Genomic DNA, 8,911 nt, shown 5'->3' on the forward strand with positions numbered 1-8,911 from the left:
TTCTCCCTATCTCTCTCCTCACTACCTCTCCATCTGCTTCTTTCTTCCTCCACGCGGATCTATATAAGCCCAGCCGCCACAAACCCATCGCCGCCGACCCAGGCCGCACGACCCAAGCTTGTACATGAGAGACTAGGATTTCATTGTGCTTCTTAATTTTTTTTTTTTTTTTGGTATTTCATTGTGCTGGGATTTCGGTCATGCAGCCTAGGCTTGTACATGAGAGACTGGGATTTCATCATGCTTCTTAAATTTTTTTTTTTTTGGTATTTTAGTGTGCTGGGATTTCTAGTACATGAGAGACTGGGATTTCATTGTGCTTCTTAATTTTTTTTTTTTTTTTTGGTATTTCATTATGCTAGGATTTCTATGTTTCTGGGCTTGTACATGAGAGACTTGAGACTTAACATTTTTTTGGCTTATAAATCGAGTCTTTAAGACTCGATTTCTAGGTGGACGCCACGTGGAAAAAATGTCATATCAGACATGGTCAGACCATGAAAATCTACCTTCATAGACTCGATTTTTAGGCCCATAATCAACTCTTTTAGACTCGAGATGTTAGTAAAAAATATAGTTTTGTAACAGTGCCTACTAATTATATTGTTTGGGAAACTGGGTTAATTCCCAATTTTGGCCATGAGGGGTCATATATGTTCATTTCTATAAGTGAGATAGATTACTTGATTTTGTACTATTTGTGTATGACTTGCTTGAATTGATCATTGAAACTTCATTCTAAACTATAGACTAGTTCATACTTGATCCACACACACAACACACAAATCTAATGTTTCAATGAATGTTTATTCAATTTGTGTGATTGTACGTGTTCAAATGTGATGCATATACTCAATTGCTTGTCGATCAAACCCAAAAAGAATTTGGAGTGTTTTATTTGTTTTTGAAAATGTTTTTATACTTTTATTTGTTTAGAGTTTTTGTCCAAAGTTTTTATTTCTTGTTTTTAACAAAACTTCTTTCAAAGCCATTTTTGCGAGTAGGTCACGAGTAATCTCTTCCCGCGAAAATCGGGATGGCAAAATTTAGAATACACTGAAATTCATACAGAGAGTTTCGCGACTGTTTCACAAATTTCACAATATTTTCACAACTTGTCATTTAGAGTTTGTTCTAAAAATATTATGAATGTAGTATTTCTCTCAAATAAAAAAAAAAAAAATATATATATATATATATATATATATTCAAATCCTGAAAATGAAAGTATTGTGAAAATTTTGTGATATTTTGTTATATTCTTAGACTTCTTTTTTAGTATATATAGTCAAATTGAGTGAGCCAAAATTCACGGTTTTACGCACAATTTTCTTGTGTTGTCTTTTTGTGTGTTTGTTTTTAATGCATAATTTCAAAAACAGTAATAATTTTTCACCTAAGATTTGTTGTAAAAATACTGCGGACGTAAACCAAAAAAAAAATTGAGGCGTACCATAGCTGGAAATAAAAAATATTGCGAAAATGTTGTGACATTTTGTTGAGTTCTTAAACTTCTTTTATGTGTGACATTTTTTTGTGTTCTTAGGCTTCTTTTTTGGTTTAATAAAATTTGGTAAGCCAAAATTCATTGTTTTAGGCATAATTTTCTTTAATTGGCTTTTTATTTGTTCTTTTTTAAATGCACAGTTAAAAGTGGTTGAACCAATTTAAAACTAGTAACAATTTACCGCCTAGGATTTATTATTAAAAAATTGTGGACGTAGTTTTACTCTAAAATAAAATTATAAAATATCAGACCAGGACCCATCATAGGTAGAAATAAAAGTATTGTAAAAATATTGTGACATTTTGTTGTGTTCCTAGACTTCTTTTTTGTTTTAGTCAATTTGTTAAACCAAAATTCATTGTTTTATACATAGTTCTTTTAGGTTCTTTTTTTTTTAACACATTGTTTCAAGTTAAAAAAAAAAAAAACGCATTGCTTTAAACACACGCAAACACAAACTGACGAAGTAGCACTTTCCTCCTTTATGTTTGGGGTAGTTTCATTTCCGCCCAAACTAAAGTTGAATAATTTTCTCCTTATAATTCCTAAAATATTTTATTGTGCAATGTTTAAAATACTCCTACTAAATTTTAATATCCTAAAAACTTTCTTCGTGCAATTTGAATTTTATGTGGTAGACTAGTAGTCATACTTGGAAAGTTTGAATTATGATATATGGTATTTTATTTGTTACTTAGAGAACACAAATTTATTAGGTTTAAATCCTCTAGACTTGTAATTTTATCTAACAGGAACTTTGATGACAGATGTCTTTTGTTATTTTGTTCTTTTTTTAATTACTTTTCCTAGTTAAAAGAGTGTTCATTAAAAATAAGTAAGCTAAACATCGTAGTTAAACTCATAAAATAAGATGATAAAGAATGAAGTATGAATAACAAATTCTTCACTGTAGATGATTGCAAGTATTTAATTTGATGAAGATCTTCAAAACAATTATTGCATATATCATCATTCATTGCAAAAATTTAAATATTATGGAAAGATTATAACATTCATTATCATTCTTTGTAGTATTTTTTGATGAGTAGATATTACATTTAGTAAACAGTTTTAAGAAATTGTCATAGTAAATAGATATTCAAATAGCTATTTTAAATTTAAGTACATGACTTTATACTTCTTTAATAACAAAAAATCTATATTAATTTTCTCACTAATAGGGTAGCACTTGCCTTGCACATGTAACCCACACTAGTATCAATAAAAAGAGCCAACAGTTCATGAACAGTGTTATAAACAATATTTTTGGTATAGTGAGTTATCTTTTTCCTTTTTTTTTTTCTTCAAGTTCACCGATTTGGTTTGAGCTTTTTTTAATTTTTTTAGGATCTTTATATGTTTACTTTATACTTGTAATGTAAGCTTACATTATATACACAAAAAAGTGGCAAATATTATATACATTTGCCCAAAAAAAAAAAAATTCTACAAATTTTGCAAATGTGTACAACATTTGCCAATTTTTATGTGTTTACAATATAAATTTACATTGAAAGTGCAATGTATATTTCTATATATAAAAAGAGTGAATGGGAAAATGTACGGTAGTTTCGCTACAGTAGCTTGTATCAGTTTGTTCAATTTTCATTGTTTTGCTAGCTGCATTTTTTTTTGGAAAATACATAAAGCTATAGTAGACTTGCTATATTATTGTTGGTTTGTCAAATTTGCGCTGTTGAACATTATAATAAAATATTAACACCACAAATTGGCACAATATTTTCACAATTGTTGAGGTGTTAATTCATTATAGGTCAAAATAAAATTATAAAATATTACACTAGAACCAACCGCAACTAAAAATAAAAGTATTGTGAAAAAGAAGTGTTACATCCACAATAATTTTCACAACACTTTTATAACAAATCAAAGGTGGTAAATTTTTATTAGTTCTAATTTAAACTTACCAATGAAACTACTTTTTTTGCCCACTAATAACAACTTGTAGTAACCTGCTACTTATAATTTGTTGTGAAAATTTTATGGACATGCATTTTTTTGTGTGAAAAATATTAAGACATATTGATGTTGTCACAATATTTTCAAAGTTACTGAGCTGTCAATTCTATACAAGTTAAAATAATATATAACAAAATTATAAAGGTATTATAAAAATATTGCGTCATTTTATTGTGTTTTTAGAAATTTTTTGTTGGTTTAATCAACTTTGTTGAGCCAAAATTCACTATTTCATATACAATTTTCTTAGGTTGACTTTTTGTATATTTTTTTCTTTACACACCATTTTAAGTAAAGACACATAGTTGTATACACAAAAACAAAAACAAAAACTTAGGAGCAAAACACTTTTCATCCTTTATGTTTGGGGTAGTTTACAATTTTTCCTTAAACTTTAAAATTAAGCAATTTTTCCCTTAATATTTTGGAAAAGAGCAAATATGTCATATTTTTATTCTTTTAATTAAACCCTAATGAAAGCTTATGATTCTTAAAATATTTTATTGTGTAATGTCTAAATTACTACCGCTAAATTTTAACATCCCAAAATATTTCTTTACGTGTTTTGAGTTTTAAATGGTAGAAATTATTAGAAATTTGGAATGATGATATAAGGTGTTTTATTTTTTTATCTAAAAAACTTTGATTTCTAGGTTTAAATTTTCAAAACTTATAATTTATCTGATGAAAAATTCGATGACACATGCTTTTTGTTATCTTTTTTTTCTTTCTTAGCAAAACTTAGTTGTTTATTATAAGAAGATGACGATATTCGTTATCATTCTCAAAAGTTTTTAGAGAGTAGATATATTGTCTTTAGCAAGTAGGTACTAAAAAACTATTATAGTAACATAAATATTTATATGTTAAGTAGCTACCCTAATTTTGTAGTTGATCAAAATTCTTATACAAATAAGATTAATTTTTTACAACATAATTATCAAAATTATTAAAATTATTAAAATTATAAGGTCTCTTTTGATTAATGTAAATCTCTATATACTTTAAAAATCAAATGATTTATATCACTACTTTTTTTCCATGGCAAGTACGTGTGCACATGCTTCCCTAACTAGTAAATAAATAAAAAGCTATGAATGGAGTACTATGCCAAACTTGGAGACTTGCTCTACATAAATGGTTTATTGGGAGGATTTTTTATTTTTACAAAGTTTCAATTTATATCATTCATTATTGATGATAGTTTTTTATCATCAGACTAGGACACTAATTGCTTTTTGGTGCAGGTAGGGATTGAATGGTTTGGGAGGATCTTGACTCTATGTTGGATTATTTGTTGTTTAGGACTAATGCATTTTGAATGTACATTTAAGAGGCATATGATTTGTAGTATGTATTGTTTGTTAATATTTCATAGACATCTAACTTATATTGTGTACATTAATTTTAGCATAATATATATGCTGGATCATTAATTTGATGCTTTGTTATTTATTTTGAATATATACTTTTAGATGTGTATGATTTGTACTTTGTATTATTTGTAAATATTTCACAGACCTCCAACTTACTTTGTGCAGATTTTAGTATGCTATATTTATAAAATACGGACAAATATTGTTAACTTGATGGAATGGGAAAAACAAAAACAAGTCTCCTACTGTTTCTCTAGATGGTTTATTTTCTAATGCTTTTGACATAGTGATTTTAGGGCATGACATAAGCCCCCATAATCACATATTACCAATTTTTTCATCTTAAATGAATTAATTTCATGGCTTAGATTAAATAATATAAATGTAAAGTTGTATGTATTGTTGCATTATTTAAAATGGGTCCGGTTAACCAATGCCTTTGGGACATTTGGAAATTGATTATTTTAAAAAAGTTTTAATACCATTTTTATGGAAATAAAAAAACAATCCATAAAAAAATGAGTTACTTTTTTTTTTTTTCATAAAAATAGTTTTTTAACCAATATCCTTAATTAAGGAATTCATTAACTTTTCACATTTAAAATTTTAAAATGATTGTTGATAATTTGTATATTACCATATTTGGAAAATAATAAAATCTCAACCACCATTCCTTTTTTTTTTTTTTTTTTTTTATACAAGATAGAATTTCTACTCTAGCCTAATCTAAGTGTATATGTGTGTGAAGCTTCCTCCTGGAGACTTGAACCCCGGCCCTTACCCCCTACACTCCACAAGCATTTATACCTATAGAGTGATTATCGCACCAAGGGTATACGGTGATTACCACCATTTCAAATGAATTGTTCCAATTACACTCGTGTTGGAAAAGATCCTATTCACATATGGCATGCTCAATAATAATAGCATGAGAGTGAAATTTAATCAACATTAACATATGCAAATATAATACTGATCTAAAGAAAAAGTAAGTGACTTTGGGCTAGTTGTACCTAGTACTATTTATTGATGCATTAGTTTAACCTTATATTTTTAAATGATTCCATTGTCTAATGCATTTGTCTAATTCATGTAATAAATATAAACCATTGAGGACGTGGTTCCGATAGATGACTTGATTATAGAAAGAAACATAATAGAAGATTCAGATCCCCTAAATAAACAATTAATGTTCAACTTTCTTCCTTCATACCTAAGGTTCAAATTTAATAGGAATTTTATAGTATAAAATATTGAACAAGTTTACAAATATATTTGCTTCTATTATATATGAACAGGTAAAATGGGATTTGACTTTGTCACTTGGGGATTTGAGAGTTATAAGAATTTGGAATGATTATGTAGCTTACAACCCAATAGTTCTTTAGTGAATCACACCGAGTTATACATGGTATATGACTTTAACTAACGTTGAACTATTTAGATTTATTTTACTGGATATAAATTTTTACAGATTCAGTGTTTTTTTTTTTTTTTTTAATTTTTTTTATACTCATCATGCTTGCAAAATTTCAAAGATGATTGGAGAGATCAAGATCTATGTCATCTAGCAAATGATTAAATTCAAATTTTTTGTATTTTAAAATTATCTATGAAAGATGAGTTTTTAGATCAAATAATAAATAACATCTAATTAATAAAACATTTGATATGCAGGTTAAGAATATAAAGAACATGTAATTCAAAGATAAGATTTTTAAAATTTAATTTGGTAAAAAGTTATTAAATGATGAAACATTATTTAAAGGCTATACATAGGACTATTCATTGAAGCATTAGTTTTAACCTCATAGTTTTCGAAGATATGCATTTGTATAATTTATGTTATTAATTATTGAGGGCTTGGTCCCGATAGATCACTTGCTTTAAGAAGAGGCATGGCATTACTATAGAAGATCCGGATCCTTAAAAATAAAAAAATAAAAACAAACAAACAAACATTGTTCAAATTCTGTCCTTGATACATATTTACTAAATTGATATATCTAAAATGAATTTTGTAGTATCATCTATCAGAGCAATTTTGACAATATATTTGCTTTGATTTTTTCTTTTTTGTTGAGAAAGTATTTGCTTTGATATTTTATAGGTCAAAAACGATGTAACTTTAAATATCTGAGATTAAAATCATTATTCATGGGGATTAGGAGTATAAGGTGCTTAGGTTCAATTGATTACATGTTGACAAACCATGATAAAAAGTTTGAGTTCTTTTGAGTTTGATTACGTGAATTATTCACTATTGGAGGTACCAATTAGCTACCTCCAATGGTATGTTTCAATGTTAAGCGCTTTGATTCTATTAGTGAATTTTTTCTTGGAGTTTCAAAACCTTTGTAGTGTTTTTCCCTTAGATTGTTGTTCTTGAGTTTTCTACTTCATCACCATATTATTATGCACTTTTCTTTAGTGCTCTATTATGTTTGGTGACTAATTTACTCTGTGGAATTTAACTAGAAATCAATTTCAATTACATAATTGATTAATTTGTTAAAATTAATTCATTCCACTATAAAATCAACCAAATCTAAACTAATCCGACAGAGAATTAAAAGGAATGGAATTGTTAGGGTAATATTTTCTATATATTTGCTTATCTTTTGACAAAATGCACTTTACGTGTAATTGGGTAGTCTAAGATGTGTTTAATATATCAAGATGCATGTAAATTTTACATAACAAGTGGTATAATTAAAGACATGAAGATTGAATCAAGAAACAAGCAAAGAAAAGCTGATTCACCGAAACTCAACACTAGCATCTATTGAGATTTAATGAAGGATTCTCGACACAAGCTCGACACCTCTCAATTTATCAAGCTTTGCGATTTCAAAATTTTCAGATCCGAATTTTGGCTCATGATGACTTGGATTGCTAGGGTTTCATTCACTAAACCTCCAAACCATATAAAAGCTTTATTTTAAAGTCATTAAAGACATACAGACTCAATTAGAGAATTTATACACCCTGTAAGAAGCTACTGCGTTCTTGTGCACTTTAGCGTTTTGTAACCAAATGCTTCCAAATCTTCATCGTGCTTTGAAGTGAAGAACTTTACATCCAACAACAATTAATCAGTTGCTGGAAAGTTAGACACGTATTGAGATCCATGCATACAGGAAGAAGTCTCTACAAGAGCAAATGTTGGTATTTGGGATAGGCCAGAGTATGATGGAAAAAACTAGTTTTGCATCTCATACAAAACACGCAGCAGAAGCAACAAAACACGGATTTACTTCAATCATGAGAGATAACATGTATCATTGAATTTTAAAACAAAGAATAGAAAGTTGTTAGGATGTGTGCCCTTAAATCCTATTGTATGATATTATGTATGACATTATATATGACTTAATGTTGTGTTTAATAAAGTTGTTTTATTATTATCTAAAAATAATGGTAACATGAATATTGGGACATTATCATATAGTCCATAAGATGCATAGTTTGTGATTTATGTGATTTAGTTACAGAAGATGTAAATCACAAGTTCCTTGTAAACTCAAAATGTAGTTTGTAGTCAGTGATGAAATTGGGTATTTCATCTGCGAAGACTATAACATATCAATTAAGATGATTTGTCTTGATCATGGAAATGGGGATTTCTAGTTGGTATGTTTTAAGAGTTAAAACATATTGAATTGGACTGCTGTGAGATTTATTATTCTCCTAATGACTGTCAAATGAATAATAAACTCACGACTTATTTTTGCATGAACTCTTAATCCTGAGAGAATAATGGACTTGATCATGAGGTGTAGGTTGCTTTGATATATCAGTAATGAGATCTATATTTACGATCAAAACCTCAGTATGTTAGGCAATCACATTTAGTGTTGATGGAACATATATTCTCAAGATGAAATTCATAGTCTCTTAACGGAGATACAAAATATTCCCTTGAAATAAGTTTAATGGGTTTGTTATTCAGAGAGTTAGGTCTAACCACTTTAGTAAGTAGTTACTAAAGTATACATTTATGGAATTGGATTTCATAAATATATGTTGAATAACTTAAAAGATTAAA

This window comes from Castanea sativa, chromosome 3 (genome assembly GCF_040712315.1).
Source record: "Castanea sativa cultivar Marrone di Chiusa Pesio chromosome 3, ASM4071231v1".
Taxonomy (NCBI): domain Eukaryota; kingdom Viridiplantae; phylum Streptophyta; class Magnoliopsida; order Fagales; family Fagaceae; genus Castanea; species Castanea sativa.